Source organism: Salmo salar, chromosome 02 (assembly GCF_965601325.2).
Source record: "Salmo salar chromosome 02, fSalSal1, whole genome shotgun sequence".
NCBI classification, from domain to species: Eukaryota; Metazoa; Chordata; class Actinopteri; order Salmoniformes; family Salmonidae; genus Salmo; species Salmo salar.
The window spans coordinates 84969621-84983031 of NC_138292.1; the positions used below are offsets into that span (position 1 = coordinate 84969621).

Consider the following 13411-nt stretch of genomic DNA (forward strand, 5'->3'; position numbering starts at 1 on the left):
AATAAAAAAAATTGGGGGGGCACAAGGGCAGTTTGGCGGGGCGTGGATGGAGCCCCAGGCCAGCTCCCCGTACCATTTTTGGGCAGAGACGAACTGGACAGGTCCCGTGCTTTGGGGTGATGGGTACTGTGGCGAGGCCGGGTATTTTCAGGCCAGTACGCGCAGTACCAGCGCCCCGCATGTGCCAGGGGAAAGTGCGCATCCAGCCAGTAGGGGTGATGCCAGCCCTGCGCTCGAGACCGCCAGTGCGCCTCTACGGTCCAGTGTTTCCCGCTACACGCACTAGCCTTGAGGTGCGTGTCTCCAGGCTGGCACGTCCAGTACCAGCCCCACGCATCAGGCTTCTAGTGCGTCAGCCCAGCCTCGCCAGTCTGGAGCCGCCAGAGCCGCCAGCCAGTCTGGAGCCGCCAGAGCCGCCAGCCAGTCTGGAGCCGCCAGAGCCGCCAGCCAGTCTGGAGCCACCAGGGGCACCAGCCAGGCGAGCGCAGCCAGGGTCGCCCACCAGCCGGGCGCAGCAGGAATCGCCCGCCAGCCGGGCGCAGTCAGGGTCGCCCACCAGTCCTCCGACGCGGCCAGGGGCGCCACTTAAGTGGGCGACGCTGAGGGTGGAGCGGGGTCCACGTCCCGCACCTGAGCCGCCTCCGATATAGGTGGGTTGGGGAGGGGGGGGGTGTAGCACAGTGCCGTCGTTGACGGCAGCCACCCTCCCTTCCCTCCCTTTAGTTTAGGGGGATATTTTTGTTGTTTGGGGGTTTTTGTCTTTTCTTTTAGGTGCTTTCGGGGTCTGCACCTTTAGGGGGGGGGGGGGGGTACTGTCACCTCCTGACCAGCAGAGGGAGTAATTGTATTAGTTTTGGTCAGGACGTGGCAGAGGGTTTGTGTTTTGTATGTATTTCTACGTTCTGTCTAGTTTAGTTTTTCTATGTTTAGGTTTGGGTGTTGGACTCTCAATTGGAGGCAGGTGTTTCTAGTTGCCTCTGATTGAGAGTCCTATATATAGGTGTGTGTTTGGTTTGGGTTTTTGTGGGTAGTTGTATTTGCACTGCTGTTTGTTTAGCCTGCAAATCTGTTAGCTGTCGTTCTGTTTCTTGTTTTTTCCCTTTTCTCACTTTAAATAATAATATTAAAGTATGAGTATTCAGGTACCCGCTGCGCCTTGGTCTCATCTCTTCGACAGCCGTTACAAGGACTAACTTATTCTTTGCCGCCCATTCTGAAACTAACTGCAGCTCTTTCAGTGTTGCTGTCATTTCAGTCGCTGTAGTAGCTGACATGTATAGTGTTGAGTCATCCGCATACATAGACACTCTGACTTTACTCAAAGCCATAAAAAATGTTTTTCCAGCAACAGACTATGATCGATAATGTCAAAATCCGTACTGAAGTCTAACAAAACAGCCCCCCTGTCACAGTATCCACAGAAGGAGGCGCCCCTCCCCGGTCGGGCGGCGCTCGGCGGTCGTCATCGCCGGCCTACTAGCTGCAACCGATCTCTGTTTCTGTGTTGTTTGGTTTTGTCTGTCTAGGTCTGCACCTGTTCCTTGTTTGTAATTAGTGTGGGGGTATTTAGTTTGTCCTTTTTGTTCAGGGTTTCGTGCGGGATTGTTCTGTGTCTTTACGAAGGGCTGTTCGTATTTACGCTGCCTGTTAGTTCAGCGTTTTTGGTGGAGCTGTCTATTTATTATTGCCGGGTTGCGCCCAGTTCACTTTATTGTTTTGGAGCTGTGCTCCTGTCGGTGTTTAGGCGCACCCAGTATTACGGCTGCCTATTTTTCCATACGGTGTGAATAAACATCTGTGTTTTTGGACCTCCGTCTCCTGCCCTTGACTCTGGCCCTTCCTGCTACACTGATAGCCATGACACCACCCCAATCTTTTTATCATCAATTTCTTTCAGCCAATCATCAGTCATTTGTGTAAATGCTGTGCTTGTTGAATGTCCTTCCCTATAAACGTGCTGAAAGTCTGTTGTCTATTTGTTTACTGTAAAATAGCATTGTATCTGGTCAAACAACAATTTTTTCCAAAATTTTACTAAGGGTTGGTAACAGGCTGATTGGTTGGCTATTTCAGCCTGTTAAGGGGGCTTTACTATTCTTAAGTAGGGTAATAACGTTTGCTTCCCTCCAGGCCTCAGGGAACACACTTTCTAGTAGGCTTAAATTGAAGACAAGACAAATAGGAGTGGCAATATCGTCCGCTATTATCCTCAGTAATGCCCTGGCTTGTCTGACCCAGAACGGCTCATAGGAGCAGAAGCCTATCTCCTGTTTCTGTAGTGTGAGGCAGCTGGATGTACAAGTACTTCCCCTGGACAGGATGCTAGTCTATAAACTTATTATATAGATTAATCAAATTTATCCTTTGAGTCTTACCTTAACCTCTTTCTAGGGAGTTTTTCCTTGCCACCGTGCTAGGAACATCTGCGTTGCTTGCTGTTTGGGGATTTAGGCTGGGATTCTGTATAACACTTTGTGACATCGGCTGACGTAAAAAGGGCTTTATAAATAAATGTGATTGATTGATTGATTGAATTGTATTTTGTAAATGATTTGGATATTGGGAAATTAATTTGATTACATTTGGTTGGATACCTAATTTGCATATTGCTAATTTCATTTGATTACGTGATTTGAATATTGCTAATTGAATTTGACTACATAATTTGAATATTGCTAATTTAATTTGATTACGTGGTTTGAATATTGCTAATTTGATTACATTATTTGAATATTGCTAATTGAATTTGACTACATGATTTGGATATTGCTAATTGAATTTGACTACCTAATTTGAATATTACTAAATGTGAATGATTAAATAGATGAATAGTAGCATTTCTTGATTCTAAGCTTAATGTCTCTATTTGTTCCCTCAACATGGTGGGATCGTCTGTTTCTGTCTCTCTAGTCTACCCTCTTCTGTTGCTGTCTCTGTGTTGTCTGTTTCTGTCTCTATCCATCTACCTTCTTCTGTTGCTGTCTCTGTGTTGTCTGTTTCTGTCTCTATCCATCTACCTTCTTCTGTTGCTGTCTCTGTCTTGTCTGTTTCTGTCTCTCTCCATCTACCCTCTTCTGTTGCTGTCACTGATCAACCCACCTCTTTTCTCTCTCCATCTACCCTTTTCTGTTGCTGTCACTGATCAACCCACCTCTTTTCTCTCTCCATCTACCCTCTTCTGTTGCTGTCTCTGTCTTGTCTGTTTCTGTCTCTCCATCTACCCTTTTCTGTTGCTGTCACTGATCAACCCACCTCTTTTCTCTCTCCATCTACCCTCTTCTGTCACTTTCTCTGTCTTGTCTGTTGCTGTCTCAGGCTCTCGTTTGTTACTGTCTCCTTCTGTTATGACCTGTTCTGGTGTCTCTCTCCGTCATATCTAATTCTTCTGTTGCTGTCTCTGTCTTGTCTGGTGTCTCTCTCCATCCCCTATTCTTCTCTCTGTGTCTTGTCTGATGTCTCTCTCCACCCCGTATTATTCTGTTGCTGTACCTGCGTCTGCATTCAGAATGTATTCAGACTCCTTCACTTTTCCCACATTTGTTACAGCCTTATTCATTTTTTTAATTGTTTATTTTACCCACTTTTCTCCCCAATTTCGTGATATCCAATTACTATCTTGTTTCATCGCTGCAACTCCCAAATGGGCTCGAGAGAGGCGAAGGTCGAGTCACCCACATCACCCACCAAACCGCGCTCCTTAACACCCGCCCGCTTAAACCGGAAGCCAGCTGCACCATGTGTCGGAGGAAACACTGTTCAACTGACAACCGAAGTCAGCCTGCAGGAGCCCGGCCCGCCACAAGGAGTCGCTAGAGTGGGATGAGCCAAGTAAAGCACCCCCGGCCAAACCCTCCCCTAACCCGGACGACGATGAGCCAATTGTGCCCCGCCCTACGTTACTCCCTGTCATGGCCAGTGGTGACACAGCACGGGAACGAACCCGGGTCTGTAGTGACGCCTCAAGCACTGTGATGCAGTCTCATAGACCGCTGCAACACTCAGGAGGCCCACAGCCTTACTCTAAAATGGATTAAATAGTTTTTCCCCCTCATCAATCTACACAGAATAACCCATAATGACAAAGCAAAAAGAGGTTTTTAGAAATTGTTGCAAATGTATATATACACAACAAAACTGAAATATGACATTTACATAAGTATTCAGACCCTTTACTCAGCACTTTGTTGAAGCCCCTTTGGCAGCGATTACAGCCTCGAGTCTTCTTGGGTATGACGCTACAAGCTTGGCACACCTGTATTTGGGGAGTTTCTCCCATTGTTCTCTGCAGATCCTCTCAAGCTTTGTCAGGTTGGATGGGGAGCATCGCTGCACAGCTATTTTCAGGTCTCTCCAGAGACGTTTGATTGGGTTCAAGCCTAGGCTCTGGCTGGGCCACTCAAGGACATTCAGACTTCTCCTGAAGCCACTCCTGCATTGTCTTGGCTGTGTGCTTAGGGTCGTTGTCCTGTTGGATGGTGAACCTTTGCCTTAGTCTGAGGTCCTGAGTGCTCTGGAGCAGGTTTTCATCAAGAATCTCTCTGTACTTTGCTCCGTTCATCTTTCCCTCGATCCTGACTAGTCTCCCAGTCCCTGCCGCTGAAAACATCCCCTCAGCATGATGCTGCCACCACCATGCTTCACTGTAGGGATTGTATTGGCCAGGTGATGAGCGGTGCCTGGTTTTCTCCAGACGTGACACTTGGCATTCAGGCCACAGAGTTCAATCTTGGTTTCATCAGAACCAGAGAATCTTGTTTCTCATGTTCTGAGAGTCCTTTTGGAGCCTTTTGGCAATCTCCAAGTGGGCTGTCATGTGCCTTTTACTGAGGATTGGCTTCCGTCTAGCCACTCTACCATAAAGGCCTGATTATTGGAGTGCTGCAGAGATGGTTGTCCTTCTGGAAGGTTCTCCCATCTCCACAGAGGAACTCTGGAGCTCTGTCAGAGTGACCATCAGGTTCTTGGCCACCTCCCTGACCAAGGCCCTTCGCCCCCATTGCTCAGTTTGGCCGGGCAGCCAGCTCTAGGAAGACTTGGTGGTTCCAAACTTCTTCCATTTAAGAGGGATGGAAGCCACTGTGTTCTTGGGGACCTTCAATGCTGCAGAAAGGTTTTTGTACCTTCCCCAGATCTGTGCCTCTACATAATCCTGTCTCTGGGCTCTATGGACAATTCCCTCGACCTCATGGCTTGGTTTTTGCTCTGACATGCACTGTCAACTGTGGGACCTTATATAGACAGGGGTGTGCTTTTCCAAATCATGTCCAATCAATTGAATTTACCACAGGTGGACTCCAACCAAGTTGTAGAAAAATCTCAAGGATGATCAGCAGTGTAACAGGGGTCATATAAAGGGGACCAAGGCGCGGCGTGTAGAGTGCTCATACTTAACTTTAATGATAACACTTAAACAAAACAACAGCCAACAGTTCCGTCAGGTGATACTCACAAAACGGAAAACAACTACCCACAAAACCCCATAGACGAACCCCAACTTAAATATGATCTCCAATTAGAGACAACACGAACCAGCTGCCTCTAATTGGAGATCATCCAAAACTCAACCTAGAAATAGAAAAACAAGAACAAAACATAGAAACAAAAAACAGACTGCCCACCCATATCACACCCTGACCTAACTAACCAGAGAAAAAACAGCTCTCATAGGTCAGAGCGTGACAAGCAGCTTGTGCTGGGGACAATAAAAGGCCACTCTAAAATGTGCAGTTTTGTCACACAACACAATGCCACATGTCTCAAATTTTGAGGGAGTGTGCAATTGGCATGCTGACTGCAGGAATCTCCACTGGAGCTGTTGCCAGAGAATTTAATGTTAATTTCTCTACCATTTCTTGTTTTAAATAATTTGGCAGAACGTCCAAACGGACCTCCACATCCAGCTTCTTCACCTGCGGGATTGTCTGAGACCAGCCACCCGGACAGTTGATGAAACTGAGGAGTATTTCTGTCCGTAATGAAGCCCTTTTGTGGGGAAAAACTCATTCTGATTGGCTGGGCCTGGCTCCCAAGTGGGTGGGCCTATGCCCTCCCAGGCCCACCCATGGCTGTGCCCCTGCCCAGTTATGTGAAATCTATAGATTAGGTCCTAATTAATTTATTTGCATTGACTGATTTCCTTATTTGAACTTTAACTCAGTACAATTGTTGCATGTTGCGTTTATATTTTTGTTCAGTATAGAAGTGTTCAGAAACATCATCTATTCTCACAATAAAATTACAATAAAAGTGACTCCAATATGTTATTCACCATTTTTAAGGCCTATTGGGCAAAATATAATCCAAAACACAACCAAAACAAACTGCAAATACATCCAACACGTTTTTTTTTTAGACTCAAAAGCTTGATGTGGTCAGTGACAGAGGAGTATGGTACCAGACATGAATACATCATAAATTAATTTGTCCTCATGACTTCACATGGACTAGATCCATAGAATGCCCTCATTTTATTTTAAACGGTAAAACAGATGAAAACTTTCTTTAAATAAAAGGTGCCATTCTGTAATTTAGCTTCCCTGTCTAAATACACATTGAGGTGAATGTATCAAACTCTGGCAGTGTGTGTGTGTGTTTGTGCATATGTGTTAATCAAGTGCTATTTGCATTTGCTCTGTTTACATTTGCATATTTTATCTTACATAATGTGGCTTTTTCAGAGGAGTATCAATAAGACGGCTAACTTTGATAAAGAACCCCAAATAACTACTGATTTTCTGGTTCATTACAAAACGTTTTTGGTTGAGTCAATTTCAAGCTTGTATTTTTATTTTTTTCCCCTCAGAATATTTAGGCAAGTAAGCTGGCTAACTCATTGACCCTGCTTTCTTCTGTATGCCTCAGGTCTAAGTGTGTTAACTTTATTAGGATCCCCATTAGCTATTGCAGCAGCAACTCATCCTGGGATACACATAAAACAAATAAATACATGACAGTTTACACAACTGTTATAGACAACATAAGATAATATTACATTACAAATAAAATTTTAAATGATGTCATTGCATAGAGAAAAGTACTGGTAAGAAGTAAGAGAACATGAGATCTGGTTGTTTTGCAATGACTCACGACAGAATAAACAACGTAGTGAATATTTGTCTAATCTTCGTTACTCACTCCAGTCAGCAGATGGCGACTTAAGTCTTTCAGTTGATGCCTCTTGCGTGACGTATAATCGAGTGGACGGGACGCTTCTTCAACAGCAACAAGGCTATTGATTCAACCACCTCGCTAGCCTTTCTTTGGCAATTTTTTCGTATATCAATCTAGGTGTTTTAAACACAATTATGTTTACGTATCTACTGGTTTACTTAAAAGTAATTTGCTTGTTAACTTTGCAAAAAACGTGTTAAGTTTGATACTGAGCCTAGCACTAGGCTTGTCGCTAATGCTAACGTCCCTGACCATGAGCTCACTAAGCTACTCCCCTCCTGCTAAAGAAGAGGAGGGCTGCTGGTCGGAGAAAGAAGCTCTGGGTCTGAACATTGTCGTAAAAGAAGAAGAGGAGAATATTACAGTGAAAGAAGAGGAGGAAGCTTTCAGAATAAAACAGGAGGAAGAGGATGCTATCATATTGAAAGAGGAAGAACCTTTTGCAGTGAAAGAGGAAGAGGAGGCTATCTCAATAAAAGAGGAGGAGGAAGACGTATTGGGGGTGGAGGAAGAGGAGACAGAAGACCTGATTAACATCAGTGAGTACTGGTTTAAAAACAGGGCAAAAACTCAACACTTGTTGAACTAATGTGTGTTTTATCAAATCCGCAGATGGAACCATGGAATTCAGACATTAAAACCAGGGATGTAGCGGACTGTAAGCACTGTTTCAACACATTTTTATTTTGTTAACTGGCGTTTACCCACTTATTGCGTTCCCAGTGTTGATCAGAGCTCAGAACGTTTATATTCTTGATCTGAGTTCTTATTGCGTCTGCCTCTTAGCCAATGAGTGGAATCATGAACAGTTGTTTGTAAGTTATGTTTGACTGCGCCCCCCCCCGGATTTGCCTTGTTAGCAGCATGTTGCGTTTCTTTTACGCCTGCTACGTTAGTTTTTGCAGGGGTGGGTATAATTTGTGGTACATTCCAACAGGAATCTGTTCCAAAAACGTTGTAAATAACAAGGTTGCCAACAAACAGCTCATACAAAGTTGTATAGTGGCAGAATAGGATACTGGGTAAGGAGTTTATTCCGAAAAATGTCTGTCCTCACTCTGGTAGCCTACGGACAAACAGTAAGAATAAACTACGTGGTGAGTTGATGCCTATTCGGCAGCTAGTTAGTTAGCTAGGTGAATTATTCATGCTAATTTGTATGCGTTGTTTGTTGGCAACCTTGTACTTTACGAAGATTTTGGAACAGATTCCTGTTGGAACGCTCCACAAATTATACCCACGCGTTTAGCAGTACATTCACCACTCCATGCTCTCGCCCTGTCCTGGGACAGTTCGAGGGCCACTGAGACGTGAAACAAACTACCCCAGCTCGGAGTCGGGCTCAGCAGACCAACAGCAGGTGGCTATACAAGTAGGCAACTAGACACCGCTGCTGACAGACTAGTGGGTTTGCGAGATTCTGGATATAAAGTATAATATGAATTACTTTGGATACAAAATAATCTGAAACACAACCAAAACAAACAGCAAATGCATCCAACAAGTTTGTAGAGCCACAAGCTTAATGTTGTCATTGCGTGCTAGGAATATGGGAACAAATACTTTTTAAAATAAGTAGGTGCCAGGCACACCGGTTTGTGTCAAGAACTGCAACGCTGCTGGGTTTTTCACTCTCAGCAGTTTCCAGTGTGTATCAAGAAAGACATCCAGCCAACTTGACACAACTGTGGGAAACATTGGCGTCAACATGGGCCAGCATCCATGTGGAACACTTTTGACACCTTGTAGAGTCCCATGCCCCGACTAATTGAAGCTGTTCTGAGGGCAAAAGTGGGTGCAACTCAATATTAGGAAGGTGTTCTTAATGTTTTGTACACTCAGTGTATGTTGCCCTAAGAGTTGTGAGAAGTTGGTAGAATCTTATTCCAAATGATACACAGCTGTAATGGCCGCCAAAGGTGCATCTACCAAGTATTAACTCAGGGGGGGTGGAGAATAAAATCCAATTGTGATATTAGAATATTTTTAATTTTTTAATTTTCAATCAGCAACATGTTAAAAAGGTTAAAGAGGATGTAGCCCTGTAATACTGTTGAGATTGTCTAGCAGATTTAAGTCAAAACTGTAACTATGGAACATTCACTGTCTTCTTGGTTAGCAACTCCAGGGAAGATTTGGGCTTTAGTGTTGTAGGATATTGTCCTGCTGAAAGGTGAATTCCTCTCCCTGTCTCTGGTGTAAAGCAGACTGAAGCAGGTTTTCCTCTAGGATTTTGTCTGTGCTTAGCTCCATCCCCATTTATTTTCATCCTGAAAAATCCAGAAAAACTCCCTAGTCTTTGCCAGGTGTCAGACATACACATAGCATGATGCAGCCACCACCATGCTTGAAAAATAATGAGGCAGGTACTCAGTGATGTGCTGTTGGATTTTACCCAAACATAAGGCTTTGTATTTAGGCCAAAAAGTGTATTCCTTTGCTGTTTTTTCCCGGTATTTGTTTAGTGCCTTGTTGCATACAAGATGGATGTTTTGGAATATTTGTATTTTGTATATTTGTGTTCTTATTTTCACTCTGTCATTTAAATCACTACAATTTTGTTGATCCATCCTCAGTCTCCTCCCATCACAGCCATTGAACTCCAGAGCTGTTTTAAAATCACCAGTGGCCTCATGGTGACATCCCTATAGATACAAATTTCCTTGTAAAGATATCTGCCCCGTGCTTCTACACCCATGCATATAGCCTACTCTATTTAATTGAGACCACCTGACTAATGGCCTCATGGTGACATCCCTAAGCCGTTTCCTTCCTGTCTGCAGCTCAGTTCAGAAGGACGACTGCATCTTTGATATGTCTGGGGGTTTAATACATCATCCACAGCATCATTATTAACTTGACCGTGCTTAAGTATATATTCAATGTCTGATTTGTTATTGTTACCCATCTACTAATCACTGTGCTTCTTTGAGGCTTTTGAAAAGTTCCCTGGTCTTTGTAGTTGAATCTGTGCTTGATATGTAATACTTGACTGAGGGACCTTACAGAAGAAGGGTTAGTCATTCAACAATCATGTCAACCCCTATTATTTCACAAAGAGTCCATGTAACTTATTATGTGATTTGTTAAGCTACATTGTACTTATAAACAAAGGGACTGAATACTTATGCAACCTTTTATTTCTAGAATGTTCTTTTCACTTTGACATTATGGAGTATCTGTGTAGATCAATGACAAAACGAATTGCAATTACATCTGTTTCAATCCCACTTTCTTGCGCAAAAAAAATTGGAAAAAGAAATTCGAAGGGGTGTAGATTTTCTATAGGCACTGTAAAATGGACCACCAGCAAAACAATATCAAGGAAACAAAATGCAGCCTATAACATGACTGAATTTTATGAAATGTTGCAAAGACTGGCCTGAGGTTAGTGAGGGATCTAGTCTAGATTAAACCTAATAGGAAGACAGTTTTATTTAATAGAGGTTTCAGTCAGGTCTCTCTGTTTAACCAAATACTCTGTCTTTGGCAGGAGAGAGACCAGACTCTGACAGCGAGAAGAGTCCTTTAGGAGAACCAGACCCAGAGACGCCCAAACCAGCAGGACCACACCACTGCTCTCAATGTGGAAACAGTTTTTCTACGTTAGGGAACCTAAAACGTCATGAGATGGCACACACAGGAGAGAAGCCTTTCCAATGTTCCCAGTGTGATAAGAGTTTTACCCAGATAGGGAGCCTGAAAAGGCATGAAGGAATACACAAAGAAGGGAGGAAGACCTACCACTGCTCTCAGTGTGGAAAGAGATTTACTCAGTTAGGGAGCCTGAAAACACACAAGACAATACACACAGGAGAGAAGCCTTTCCAATGTTCCCAGTGTGATCATAGTTTTACCCAGATAGGAAACCTGAATAGGCATGAAGGAATACACACAGGAGAAAAGCCCTACCAATGCTCCAAGTGCGACAAGAGATTTTTACGATCACAGTACCTAAAATCTCATGAGATGACACACACAGAGGAAAAGTCTTTCCACTGCTCCCACTGTGGAAAGAGTTTTACTCAGTTACGGAGCCTGAAAAGACATAAGAGGACACACAAATGAGAAAAGCCCTACCACTGATCCCACTGTGGAAATAGTTTTACTCAGTTAGGGAGCCTGAAAATGCATAAAAGTAGACACTCTGGAGGAAAGACATACCACTGCTCTCATTGTGGAAAGACATTTTCCCAGTCAGAGGACCAGAAGTCACATGAGAGAATAGAGAGGCTATGTTCTGACTTATGTTTTTGACTGAGAATTTGTGTTTTTGGTTATGCCACATTAAATCATATTGTTTATAATAAAATCAGAGTCTATTCCCTTATGCAATTTATGTTCCTCTAACTCCCCTGAGTGCCTCTGTCAATTCAACAGCTATTGTATGCAGCAATCATGTGCCTATAAACCAGAATTATACTATTAACACTGAGACGGTTTGCCCTCGTAAGAAGTCCACTGTGTGCATATCACCCTGCACTAACATTAATAACATGAGCATGTCTACTTCCCAGATCAAATTTTATTTGTCACATACACGTGTTTAGCAGATGTTATTGTGGGTGTAGCGAAATGCTTGTAACAATTCGAATCTGAGAAAAGTGCTACAAATAGTCCACATTAACACGTGTAGCCTTAGAAACAAGGGTCATGAAATCAGTAAGTCAACAGATAACATTCATATACTGTCTCTGAAATTCACTTAGAGAATAGCTTTGATGAACCAATGGTAGCAATACATGGTTACGACCTCTATAGAAGAGACAGAAATTCCAATGTTTATACTCAGTCATATTCCTGTTAAGCTCAGAGAGGATCGGATGTCAAATGCTGTGGAAGTACTATGGCTACAGGTTCACCTGCCTCACCTAAAGCCCATTCTTGTGGGAAGTTGCTATAGACCACCAAGTGCTAACAGTCAGTATCTGGATAACGTGTAAAATGCTTGGTAATGTATGCGATGTCAACAGAGGTATATTTTCTGGGTGACTAAATATTTACTGGTTTTCATCAAGCTGTTCACTCAAGAAAACGCTTCCAACTGTAACTAGTGCCTGCATCCTGGTTCAGGTTATCAGTCAACCTGCCAGGGTATTTACAAACAGCACAGTAATGAAATCATCCACATGTATTGATCACATCTTTACTAATGCTGCAGAAATCTGCTTTAAAGCAGTATCCAAATCCATCGGATGTAGTGATCACAATATAGGAGCCATATGTAGGAAAAGTAGAGGCTGGGCCTAACATAGTGTATAAGAGGTAATACAAGAGGTTTTGTAGTGATTCCTATGTTGAAGATGTAAATAATATTTGTTGGTCTGTGGTGTGTAATGACGAGCAACCAGACGCTGCCCTTGACACATTTATGACGTTTCATATCCCAGTTACCAGTAAGCACGCACCCATTAAGAAAACGACTGTAAAATCTGTCCAAACCTTGTGGATTGATGAGGAATTGAAAAATGGTATGGTTGAGAAGGATGATGCAAAAGGAATGGCAGATAAGTCTGGCTGCACAGCCAATTGGCAAACCTACTGTAAATTGACAAGTCATGTGACTAAAACTAAACTAAAGAAGAAGAAACTGTACTATGAAACAAAGATAAATGGGTCCCGTTTTAAATTACCTACTGCTTATAGAGGGTTCATAAATCCTTCATAAACACTACATGACTGTGTCACAAAGCATCTAGATCCTTATTTCATGCTTTACAAAAAAAAAAGAAATGCATGAAATGAAATGAAATGTATGCATTCACTACTGTAAGTCGCTCTGGATAAGAGCGTATGCTAAATGACTAAAATGTAATGTAAATGTAAATGTTATAAAGGGTTCATAAATGTGGCATAACTGTGTGACATAACCACCAATGTCAAAATGTGACATAACCCACTATGTGAAATATGACATAAACCAGTGCTTTATAAATGTTGGCATAAGCACCACTTAATAAAGGCTTTATAAATCATATTAAATTGAGGCTTCATAAAGCATTTATAACCCTTGTCATGCATCTTGGTAGAGCATTGCAACACCGGGATAGAGGGTTAGATTTCCGGGACCACCCATATGTAAAAATGTATGCACGCATGACTGTAAATCGCTTTGGATTAAACCATCTGCTAAATTGTATATACAGTGGGGGAAAAAAGTATTTGATCCCCTGCTGATTTTGTACGTTTGCCCACTGACAAAGAAATGATCAGTCTATAATTTTAATGGTAGGTTTATTTG

General features: G+C 42.9%; 1 long non-coding RNA gene across 1 annotated transcript; it reads left to right on the top strand.

Moving 5' to 3' along the window:
* The first annotated feature begins 7165 nt into the window (after positions 1–7165).
* On the top strand, positions 7166–11227 carry LOC106564488 (uncharacterized). The gene is made up of 2 exons (XR_014382261.1): positions 7166–7709; positions 10664–11227. It is a non-coding gene; the product is annotated as an uncharacterized LOC106564488 (long non-coding RNA).
* The last annotated feature ends 2184 nt before the right edge of the window (positions 11228–13411 follow it).